The following is a 12,556-nucleotide window of genomic DNA, read 5'->3' as shown; positions in this document are numbered from 1 at the left end:
TGTTCAGTATCCATGTAGATACCCAACAGGGTGCACAACGAGAAAGTGAGGATTGGACATTAGGTCAGAAGCCCTGATCGGTTCTCTGCATTCCTTTAAAGGCTATGTGGAGGTCTCCTCTCAGTTATACAGCTTTGACCCTTAAGCACCCCGTAATCATAATTTGGGACTTTAATTATCTGAAAATCAACTGGGTAACTGTGAAATCTCATGAGAAAAAAAAAAACTGAATTTACTGAGTTGTTGTGAGACAACTTCCTCAGTGAGTGTCCGTGAAGTTTAATTTTGCATGTGAGTAAAGTGTTTGTCTTTTCATTATCATAAGTCTAAATTTTGCTAATTTTTATTTTAAAGATTTACTTTGGGCCAATGGAGAAAAAAAAAGCACCAAAGAATAGCAGTTTCTTTGGAAATGAAAATTGCAATTTTAGATCGCTTAGCAAAAGGAGTGAGTTCTACAGCGATTGGTAAACATTCTAATTTAATTTAAAATTAGTCATGTCTGGCACAAAACTAAGTGCCAAATTATCATCATATTCAAGAGATGCTTTATTAGAAAAAAAGGATAGAGTGCTCGTAATTTGGATTGAAGAATTAACTCAAAGAAGAATTCCTATCAGTGGTTATTTAATTACCAAAAAGCTCTTCGGTTTTATGAACAGATGAAGCAATCGGAGACATCTATTTCCACTTCCCAGGCTGATAAAGAATTTTCGGCTAGCAAAGGATGGCTAACCAGGTTTTTAAAAAGGAATGCACTTCATAACATGAAGATTAGATTACAGGCGAGGTTGCAGCAGCAGATGATGAAGCAGCCAAACATTTTCAAGAGAAGTTAGCCAAAATTATTGAAGATGGGTATTGTCCCGATCAAGTGTTTAACACTGACAAAACAGGATTGTTTTGGAAGAATATGCCTAGTCAAAAACTGACATCGCGAAGTCTGAGAAAAAAAGCAAGTGGGTTTAAAGCAAGCAAAGATCGAGTAACGTTGTTACTTTGTAGCAATGCATCAGGGGATCGAATGTTGAAACCCCTCCTAGTAAATCGATCTCTAAGACCACGTGCTCTAAAAGGCAAAGATCTAAAACAGCTGCCGGTACATTGGACGGCTAACACAAAGGCCTGAATAACAACTGCTGTATTTACTGAATGGTTCAATAATTGCTTTGTACCAGAAGTAGAAACATATATGAAGCAAAAAGCTCTCGATTTTAAAGTTCTATTAATTGTTGACAATGCACCAAGTCATCCACATTTAGAACATCCAGATATGCAGGTAGTGTTTTTTCCACCCAATACAACAAGCATTATTCAGCCATTAGATCAAGGCATAATTGCTACTTTTAAAAACATATTACGTTAAGCACACTTTTCAATTTATACTGGATAAACTGGAAAATGAATCATTAACAGTAACTGACATTTGGAAAAAAATTTCTATTTTGGATTGTTTAAATCATGTTGCATCTGCTATCGCTGAAATAAGACCACAAACTTTAAATGCCTGCTGGAAAACAGCTTGGCCTGAATGTGTTGCAAACAGTACAACCACTCAAACATCTACATTATCAGCTAAAATTATTACTTTGGCACATGAATTTGGTGGAGAAGGTTTTGATACATTTAGCCAGAAAGATGTAGATGAATTGCTTGTAGATAATACTTTAAGTGATGATGATATTATTGGATATCAATTAACTTTAGATATTGTCGAAGATCCAGAAAATGATAGTGAAGCGGAAGAAAAACTTGTCCCCCTCACTGCAAATATAATTTGAGAAGGTCTTGAACTGTGCAATAAATTGGAAAATCATTTTCTTGTTAATGACACAAATTCCGAATGAGCCTTGAAATTCAAACGTGAGCTGAAGAACTGTATGTCTGGATATCGTGAGCTGTATAAAAAACTAGTAAAATCATCATCGCAAAGTTTAATCACTGATTACATTGTCAGAAGAAAAAAATCAGTACAGAACAAGGGCGAAGCTAATTCTGTTTGTGAAGAACCATTGCCCTAACTATACAGATCTGATGCACTGACTATCTCTTCTGGTGATGAAAGTGATTTCACACCAGTTCGCAAACATTGCCAAATATTGTCTAATAGCAACGATAATTCTGATGAAAAAAAAAAAAAAATGTAGCTTTAGTGAATAAAGCTTTAAAACAAACTTTGGCATTCTTATTTTCCTGAATTTTTGTAAACTTTTTATGCAATTTTAAGTTTATTTTAATTTATTGCTTCAGTTTTATGCAGTTTTAGAAAATTATGGAACATATCCCTAATTTTTCAACGTAAGTTAGGTCTTTTTTGTGTGATTTTTTATATGCGGTTTTGTGTGGAACATATCTACCACACAAAAAGAGACCTGACTGACTGAGTGTGTATGTGTGTGTGATGTCTCCACTCTGTGTCTTGCAGCTATTTTCATAGGTGCCATTCTAGCAAATTAGCTGACACATTCCTCCACTTTCCCTTAAACCCATGAATAGCTGCTGTCAACATTCATCCGCTGTTTAACATATTGAACCAACTTTTCATTCTCATTCTCCTCTTTCATACCTTTTATTTCTGTGCTTTGGAACAGCCTTCCTCACATAGTTTTCTCCAAGGACTACAACTGTCAATTGTTACACATATCAACAGGTTCCTTATTTTTCTTGACCACCCACACATAGCACTGAGATGCTATAGGTTTTTCAACCTCTCATGTGTGGGATTGATATACATATATAAAATTTATATTCTAAAAGTATAACAGCAAATCTTGGAAACAGATGTTAAGAAATTTCTTTTCACATCAGCTTTCTGCACATCCCTGTAATGATGCACTCTAGACCAAACTCGTGTAGAGAATTACCATAGAAAAAGAATAAAAAAAAACAAAAAAACTTTACAATTCCATCAGTGTCAGTTTACAAAATACATTGTTATTGAAAGCAATTCTGCTTTAATATGATGTGTGTTATTTTCTGCACTATAAAATAGGTAATATAGCAAGAGAATTATCATCATTATAGGAGATAGTTCAATAAATGATTATTGGTTCTCATTCTACTGAAACAAAATTTTTATTTTCTAAATGGTTTATGTTGAGAAAAATACTTTTCTCGGCAAAATACTATTTTGCTATTCCAGGTCTGAAAATACCTGGACAGTGAAGCAGAACAACTCAGCTTATCAATAAACTTGCATGATGCAAAAAGATCCTATAGCAAAGGAAAAAAATTTGTATTGCTGTATTTTCTCGAAAGAATTTTTTTAAAAAATAATATACTCTATACTCTAACTTGTTCTATTATTCCAGCAAGTTCAAATCCAATCATCTTTTCTTTGAAACATGCAAAACGCTATGAAATCATCCAAACCTTAACCGCTAAGATTGTATGCCAATAAGTTTTGTGAAGCAATTACTATTAATTGTTCATAATATTTTTTTATTTTTTTTTTTATCTATGTGACCTTTACAATTGTTCCTTTGAATGCTAATAGTGTAATCATATCGCTTCAGCTCCAACCAAGACATGAGCTAGTAGGCATATGCTTTATGACTATTCATGTTTTGAATATAGTTATCCTAATATATTTATCTAGTATCATATGTCTCTCCCTGATGACGTCCATCTGGATAAAATATATTAGAGGTTTTGAATAAAATTTTTATATAATTTTTTCATTACTATTTTCCTCGATGTTCTAATATAGTGTTTATGTCACAATAAATATCTCTCCATGATCCCTTCCAGAATATATTGCAAAGAACTATAAAACTTAAGGTGGGTTGTTGAAATTAAGACTGAACTAGATACAACAACAACTATGAATGAGGCCAACAAAACTTAAGCAGAGCAAGGACTGGGTGTAGTGAAGCCCAGTGCTAACTCTCAAACAACTTAAAAATGGGTAGGTTGGTAATCAATGAAAAATTTCCTTTTCCAGTAATATATACACTTTCCACAAATGAATACCAATACTTTAGATTATTCAAACAGGTTAGGTAACTATCAATGATTTGGTTAAAAACTAATATGCTTTATCACCTACCCAAAGGAATTTGTACACACAAGGCATACATCACTTTGTGATCAACTGGCATCAAGATGATGACAAAAAAAAAAAAAAAAGCTGAATTTATGGTTTGCAAAAGTTCGGTCACGGATTTGTTTGCAATGAGAATTTAAACAAATTTATCAGATAATCACTTTTTATTCCTTTTTTTTTTTTTTGATATGTTAGAAAATCCTACTCCTCTACAGTTTGCACACATCTTCAAGCTGTTGAAACACTTAACTATACAGGAGAAACAGAACGCGCAATTCAAACCACGTATCAAACAAAAGGAACATAAACGACACATTAAATTTAATAGCTATGGTGAAGCTGGCCTTTCTGATCATGCCCTGAATATTTTACAAAGAATTGACTGGAAAAGCACCTGTTGCTTACATCACACCAAAACGTGGTATGAACATAAATTGGAGGAGGCCTGTGAGATTCTTATCAACCACCCTAATCTTAATAATAATGATAGTCTAAAAATCCTACTAATATGGAAGGCATATATTCTACCCACATAACCTTTCTCCCCAAGAGTTAATTATAAATAGGACTATAAGTAATCCAAGATCTTAAATCTAATATAACAATTCTCATGTAATAAATCTATTTACAGGAAAAATTTTTTCCTTCATGTGTGTGTGTGTGTGTGTGTGTGTGTGCGCGCGCGCGCTCCAGATGATGGCCTTAATATGAAGGTCGGAACATCAGGAAATTAAAATCATTTCTAACACGGTTGTAGAGTCCATAATTTGTCTAAAATGAATGCTGATCACCATGAACACTAAAAGAACGGAGTCTAAAATGAAGTTGAAACACATTTTACAAACACTGCACAGCAAACTATGAATGTCCATTTCTTGAATTTACATTTCTTACAGTTAAGTAAGAAAAGACTCGGTTTCCTGACCAGTGTATTACTAACCTACACCCTTAGATTCTTTTCTATGGGATTATTAAAAATAAAGTACACATAACAGAAATTCACTACAAAATTTAAGAGACAAAATGTTGGAATGCACATATGAAAATGGTAAAGCAGGTTGGATGTGTGCCAAGCTACACATGATGCTCATACTAAACTTGTTCTTCCCAAATAAAAACATGACACCTCAACTGCCATTCACAATATTTGTTACTGTTGTATGTTCATTTTTTTTTTCTTCGATGAATCTCTGCATTAAAAATACTGACAAAATTCATCTAAAACATGCATATGCACATACACAACAGCATACAAATAAACGCTAGTTAGGGTTAAGAACACCACCTCTTATCTAGCAGAGCATATGAAGCAACCATGGTAATGATGAAGGTGATGTCCAGCTTAACAAATTAAAAAAAAAAAAAAAAAAAGTTAGAGTTAAAAGAGCCACACTTCTACTCCCTTGGGGAATGAGAAGATATGAGAGAATAGTCAGCCTTGAATGAATACTAATCAAAAACAGAAATCTGTGCTTCAACAACTGAAGTTTCATCAAAGAATCACAATATCATTATTAGTAATCATCTATCAATCAATTCCAATCTTTGCATCACCCAAAAATTATCAAATCTATCTTATCAGTATTCAGAAACAGACTCAAAACTGATCTTTGTTGTACTTCATTAGTCTTTCATTACATCCAAAATCACTGACAAATATTTGAGCATATATGCCGATACCAATACTAATTTGCTGTATAATACTTCATCTGTCCATTAACTATTTCCAACTCTTTCAGTCTAAAATGATATCACATAATATCCCTTTCAGATTTAAAAGCCATCATTATCATCAAACCTCCAAGGTATTACAAGACACATTGTGGGAGATGATCACTACATACCAGTCTTTAAATCCATGACTTAGCAAAATCAGATTATCATAACTTATTTTATTTTGATGATAAATTATTATCCTAATTTACTGTGGCAAAGGGCAGATGAATCTTATATGAGTTATAATTTAAAATGTTAAATATTATAAATCTGGGATTAATATTTGTGCTATCTTGTAGAAAAGCATATATCAACACTTGTGTTTATAGGTAATTAATCACCTCAAAACAAAAAAGGAAACAAATAAAAGCCTACTGATTATTATTATCTGTTAATATCTACATTTAACCCATCTTTGATGTATGTTTCATATACAAAATTACATCAGAGAAAGTGTTTCAAACCAGATCATAACATGTTACTTCTATAAAGACTATTTAATTAATTATGCCATTACCAAAATCAAAACTACTTCAATGTTTTGCCATTATAAAAATAAAAAAGTAGAGATATAGTATACTTGTAAAATAAAATGAATAATATATTAAATGTAAACTGAAAAAAAAAAAAAAAAGAAGAAAGAAATATATTGATCAATGGATATCAATATGATTCATTCAGATGCATCTAATCACAATAATCGTTATGTGCATATGTATATTTTTTGTATTATCCCATATAAATAAACAATTATTTTTTCATGGCATTCTGGTGGATTATTACTTATATTATCCATTTTACTTTAAAATAAAATAAAAATACGAACCACCAGGCATGCACCTACACGGCATGTAGCATGCGTAAGTTTGAATGAAAAACCAAAATCTAAATGTTCCAGATAACGTAAGTTGCTCGATTTCCAATTAGAAAACTGACAAATCAAGAATTTTATATATGAATATTTCCAACAGTTCTAAGGAAACGACTTATTAAAAAACTAAAGTTTTAAATCGTCATTACAAAGAAAATAAATAAAAAACAGGGAGTTCATAGTTTTTTAATTTATACATTTTATGCAGTTTTCGATTTCGATCAATACTATTGATATTTATCATTTTATGACACCTGTTTATTTATGACACCTGACACCTTAATAATACTCATCACTAATGTGACACCAACATTATAAAAATGCATTAATACATTTAAATCCATTTCTTGTTCTCAATTTTAATATGTTTATTAACTTGTAGATATAACTTTCTGTCTTCGTCCAGGTTAAAAAATAATAATTTGTTTTTTATGAAATAAAAAGGAGATCCACTATAACATCATATTTCTTTATTTTTCTTTTTATCTGCTTTTCCATTCACATACTTTTTTTTTGAGAGGGGGGGTACAAAATCTCTGAAGCAAGCCATGAATGGCAATTTCAAGGCTCACTTGTAATGTTAGCATCTGACAGCTTATTCATTCAAGCATTTCCAATTTCTGACTGTGAACACACCTTTTGTGTATGTGTGTGTACCACTAACTATTTTCTGGAAAATAAGTTTTAAAGGTGACAAATGCTATACTAATTAATAAACTAATACCATTATTACACGATGACTTTCTTCTTTACTGCTGATGATGATCATAGGAAACCGATAACATTAATGGAAAAGATATTTCATTAAATTCACGAGAAATGACTAAAAAAAAAAGCGTTGGGTGGGAAATAACATAAATGCACCCATCAACAAAAATTAACTTACATCAAATTAATTTGAACCTTACCTTTTTTTTAACACCACCTTAACATTCTTGATGATACAACAAAAAAAGCTGGTTCACAACTCCACATCTGTCTATACTGGTTATGCAAGGTTAACCAAGCCCAACCTTGTGGTGATCGGAAGACAACCCAAATAAATTTTTATTCGTACGTATCTAATACAGTCTACTCTCCGTTACTGGCTAAAACTCTAAAGGATACTCTCTTTAGCTAATAAGGAACCACCACTTTCAGGCACACACACTACGCTCCGTCTGAAAACAAGAAGGGAGCGCTGACAGCACGCTACACCTAAACGCTCGGTGAAATAACGCAGTGAAATGATTTGTCAACTGTAGCGACCCTCATGCTACGTAATGGCGGCTAGTATAATACTCGCCATATACAACCAACTAAAGCAAGAGGACGCTGAACGTTATGTGGGATGGCGCACAGGAAATTACCACTACAGAAGCGCATTCCGTTAAAAAGCCTACATCGTAGGCATGTTTACAATGTGATAGTAATTAAAATATGAGTACCTTATATGTTAAATGAAAGAATTCAAGCAGTTGAACGACATACAAGTTACTGATATATATATATATATATTTAATCATTTATCAAGTGTAGCTTATGTTACTGTTTATTTACAATATACATTCCGCTTGGTTTAATACCTTATACAATATTGCGAAAATTCTCTTCTTGTAATTTTTTTTTTATCATTGAAATAACAAGAAAGTTTCTTAGCACAATCTTAAAAGAAAACGCCTTTCTCCCATGCTTGATTTAACCATGAAAATATTTCTCTTTGTACAGTAGCTGCTTTTATTCAAGTTTTAAAATTACATTTCATTTTAATTTTTATTATTTATTTTATTCTGTATTGCTTATTTATTTATTTGAAGATGAGAAAGAGCATTTTCTCAGTTAACTGATTGACATGAATCCAGTTTTGAACTTGACCCTTTTGGGGATGGGGGAGGGAACTAAAATTTACTGAATAATACATTTAAAGATTAAATTCCCAAGTATTACAGACTTTTCTGTTTTGTTTTTATTAGATAGCTATAATATAGAACTCTAAGAGCAGTTGTTTCCAAGTTTTTATCTATAAATGCTTCGCATCCATCATAGGAATGTTTTCAATGTCACTTATCGTAGGAACGTTTTCATCAAACTCCCTCTCAAATAACTGCCGTCATTTGTATTTGATTTATCTCAATTTAATAAAAGAACATACTGTTTAGTACAGATTGGTATTGTTGAATAATAATAAATAGTTATATGATAATCATGTGATTTATTTTAATTTGCATGATTTTTAAGTGGACATTAATTATTTAACAATGATAATAATTAGATATATTAATAAAATAATCCTAATTAAATCATCCTCTGGTGCGAACAGATAACAGACTAACTTAGAGGAAAGTTGTCCATGGGAAGTTAATAACATTGCGAACTTTCCAGGTAATACTATCATAATACTGTCCTATGCTTCTTGAGAGTACATATCAGGAATTTGATGACGAATGAAATTATTAATATATGAACAAAAATTGATAAACATTTAATTGTCTTTATATATATCACCGTAAAGTGGCTAATTTCTCTTAATAAAACTAAATAAATAGACATTAAATAAAAAAACTAAAAATGTTTTTATAAAATAGTAAATAAAAAACACTAACCATGTGACATCATGCAGAAGTGAAACGCAATGGGGAAGGAAGAGAAACTGTTAGTAAATGAGCAGGAGGTATATGAGGAATTGAATAAACTTTGTGTAAATAAGGCTGTAGGATTTGATGCCGTTTCACTATGTGTTTAGAGCAGGGGTTCTCAAATTTTTAAATTTTGTACCATTTAAATAAGAATCAAAAAATATATGTACCACCATAAAAGCATGTACCACCATATAATATTGTTTCAAAATAAATATTAAATATGAAAACCCTTATGACACGCTAATGAGACTTCGCATCCGAAAATTCACATAAAACTGCAATAAAATTTATTTGTTCGTTTTTTTCGATTCGCCAAGCTAAATTCTTGGAACAGTCTACTCGTTACAATATTAAAATATATTTTTCTGAACATTTATTTATATATTTTGTGTAAAAATGGAACCACCAAAAATAACGTAATGTACCATTAGTGGTACATGTACCACAGTTTGAGAAACGATGGTTTAGAGGGATGTTCCGGAGAATTAACAACAGCTTTTACATATATATTTTAACATGAGTCTTGAACTGGGCCAAGTTCCAAAGGATTGGAAAGAGGGTAAACTTGTTTCGATTCATAAGAGAAGTAATCAGACTAGGGCTTTGAATTATAGGCCAGTCTGTGTGTCTGGAGTTGGCGTTAAAGTGCTAGAGAGATTAGTTATGACCAAGATTCAGAATTGGGTTAACAATAGAAAAATACTCTTTGGTGGTCAGCATGGATCTGTTAAAGGATGATCATCTTTTAGCAATCTGCATACTTTATATAATAAAGTGACAAATGCATTGGATAAGGTTGTTGCATAAACAGTGGTGTATTTAGATTTTGAAAAGGCCTTTGATAAATTGCCATATGACAAGCTGGTAATTAAATTGGAACGGATAGGGTTGAGCAGTAGATTAGTTCGCTGGATTGGATATTGGCTGTCTGATAGGTATCGGCGAGTTCTCTATCGAGGAGCGATATTTCAGAAGTGGTCAATTCAATGTTGCAAAGTGTTAGGTTTTGAAACTTGAGAAGCAGATATGGGCTGTAGAGTACATAATCGGTTGAAATATCTTGAAAGAGGTACAGGAGATGAGAGATATTGAGTGATTGTGAACAAAGGCCTAAAATTTTGGGGACATATTCCTATAATTGTGAGAACATCAGAGTGGATACTGAAATTGATGCGAAGGGCACTGACATTGAGAAGTAAGGATGTTATTGTTCCCTTGTATTAGGCTTTATTCAGGCCACATAGGGATTAGTGGGCACACGTTTGATAAGCTGTTTACAAAAAGATGAAGATGTATTGGAAAAGGTCCGGAGACGATTGATTAATGTCGGGGAGATTTTGCAGAGCATGAAGACATGGAGAGAACAAGAGGTCATCCCTGGAAGCTGTATAAGGAGAGTGTGAACAAGGGCGTGAAGAGCAGTTTTTTTGTGTGGACAGTAGTGGGTGATTGGAATGCATTACCCGAGTGTGTGATGAGCCTAGAAACAGTGAACGTATTTAGGGCTCGGTATAATAAACTATGTGTGTAATGGGACCTCCCACAATGAGTCTTTTCACTCCATTCAGGTTTTATAATAATTATAATAATAATAATTTTACAAAATGAATTATATATATGTAGCACTTCAAGAAAAAAATATTATATATAGGGTGGTCTGAAAAGTTCCATGCCTCGACCATAAATGGCAACACTATCGGCAAGATTATTTTTTTTAAGTTGGTACATATGTCATAAGCATCCAAGTGAAAGTGCAAGTCATTCTATCAAGTAGTTTATTTTATACAGCTGTATGAAGCGAAAGGTTGTCTGTAAAAAATAATTAATGAAATGCATAAAATTGAGTATCGTGCGGTTATAAAATTCTTTGTAAAGAAGGTTTAACGCCAAAAGAAATTCATTCGAAGTTCATAAAAGTTTCTAGGCGCTCTTCTCCTTTGTTTTCGACAATTAAGAAATGGGGTGCCGAGTTTAAACGTAGCCGTACCAGCTTTGAAGGTGATCCACGTGAAGGACGTCCAAAAAGTGTAACACCAGAAATCATTGATCAAGTGAATGATATGGTATTGGATGACCGGTGAGTTAAAGTGCGTGAAATTGTTGAGACTTGCATTTCAAAAGAACGTGTAGGATATATTTTGCATGAAGAATTGCATATGAAAAAATTTTGTGCAAGATGGGTGCGGCGCTTGCTCACAGCCGATCAAAAACGCACACGCATGAAAATCTCTGAATACTGCTTGGGGTGTTTTAACAAGAATAAAATTGATTATGTGGGTCGACTTATTACTCTGGATGAGACTTCGATTCACTATTACCTACCAGAATCCAAACAGCAGTCAAAACAGTGGACAGAAGCCGGTTGTTCAGCGCCAAAGAAGACAAAGTCGGTTCCATCAGCAGGAAAGGTCATGACGTCGGTGTTTGGGGATGCTAAAGGCATTTTGTTTATTAATTATCTTGAAAAGGGTAAAACAATAACCGGGGAATGTTATTTCGCTTTTTTAACCAGACTAGACGAAAAACTTCGTGAGAAAAGACCAGGTTTGCAGAAGAATAAAATCATCTTTCATCAGAACGATTCACCTGCCCACAAAGGTGTTTTGGCAATGGGAAAATTATGGAATCTGCACTATGAATTGTTGAAACATCTACCCATTTACCCAGATTTGGCTCCCTTTGACTTCTATCTCTTCCCAAACCTAAAACTCTTCCTCGCTGGTCAGCGTTTTTCTTGGAATCAAGAGGTGATTGCAGCTGTTGAGGGACATTTTGCAGATCTTACTGAGATTCACTTCATTATTTTAAACATTCAAAAATAATTTTGAAAGTTTAAATTCGTTTTTCATTGTTAGGCCAAGAACTTTTCAGACCACCTTCGTATGTACAACACTTATGTGCCAATCGTTGTAGAAGAAAATGTTAGAACTCGGGATATTTATTATACATATGTAAATAATGAGTGATATTAATAAAGAAAATTCATCCTATCGAAGCCTTTGTTCAACTTATTAAAGAATAAGTCAAAGAGATGAAATTTTCATTTTAACTGTTAAGCATATTCACTGTTATAATTCTACGAACATGTTGGTAGGTACTACTGATAATAATAATAATAATAATAATAATAATAATAATAATAATAATAATCGTATAATGATAGGTACTGATGTTATCTTGCTACCTACCGTCCACGATGTAACGTCAGCGTCATTGTAGGTTATAATTATTGGTTTGAGTCAAGCAACCATATGAAGAAGGATGTTTTTTGTTTTGTTTTTTAAGCCAATTCCATTGCCGATTTCA

At 32.7% G+C, this 12,556-nt stretch overlaps 1 protein-coding gene across 1 annotated transcript in view; it reads right to left on the bottom strand.

The window, feature by feature from the left end:
- krz (beta-arrestin protein kurtz) overlaps nucleotides 1-7,870 on the bottom strand; it is a 371,699-nt gene extending 363,829 nt beyond the window's left edge. Inside the window, exon 1 of the mRNA XM_090414201.1 lies at nucleotides 7,541-7,870. The gene's annotated coding sequence lies outside the window, so the exon portion shown is untranslated. The remainder of the gene's footprint in view (nucleotides 1-7,540) is intronic.
- Between the last annotated feature and the right edge of the window lie 4,686 nt (nucleotides 7,871-12,556).

This window comes from Typopeltis vanoorti, chromosome 24 (assembly GCF_054136105.1).
Source record: "Typopeltis vanoorti isolate ZY-2024b chromosome 24, IOZ_Tvanoo_1.0, whole genome shotgun sequence".
NCBI lineage: Eukaryota > Metazoa > Arthropoda > Arachnida > Uropygi > Thelyphonidae > Typopeltis > Typopeltis vanoorti.
Note: the sequence above shows the minus strand (reverse complement) of the source record. Positions and strands in the feature narration are given on the sequence as shown.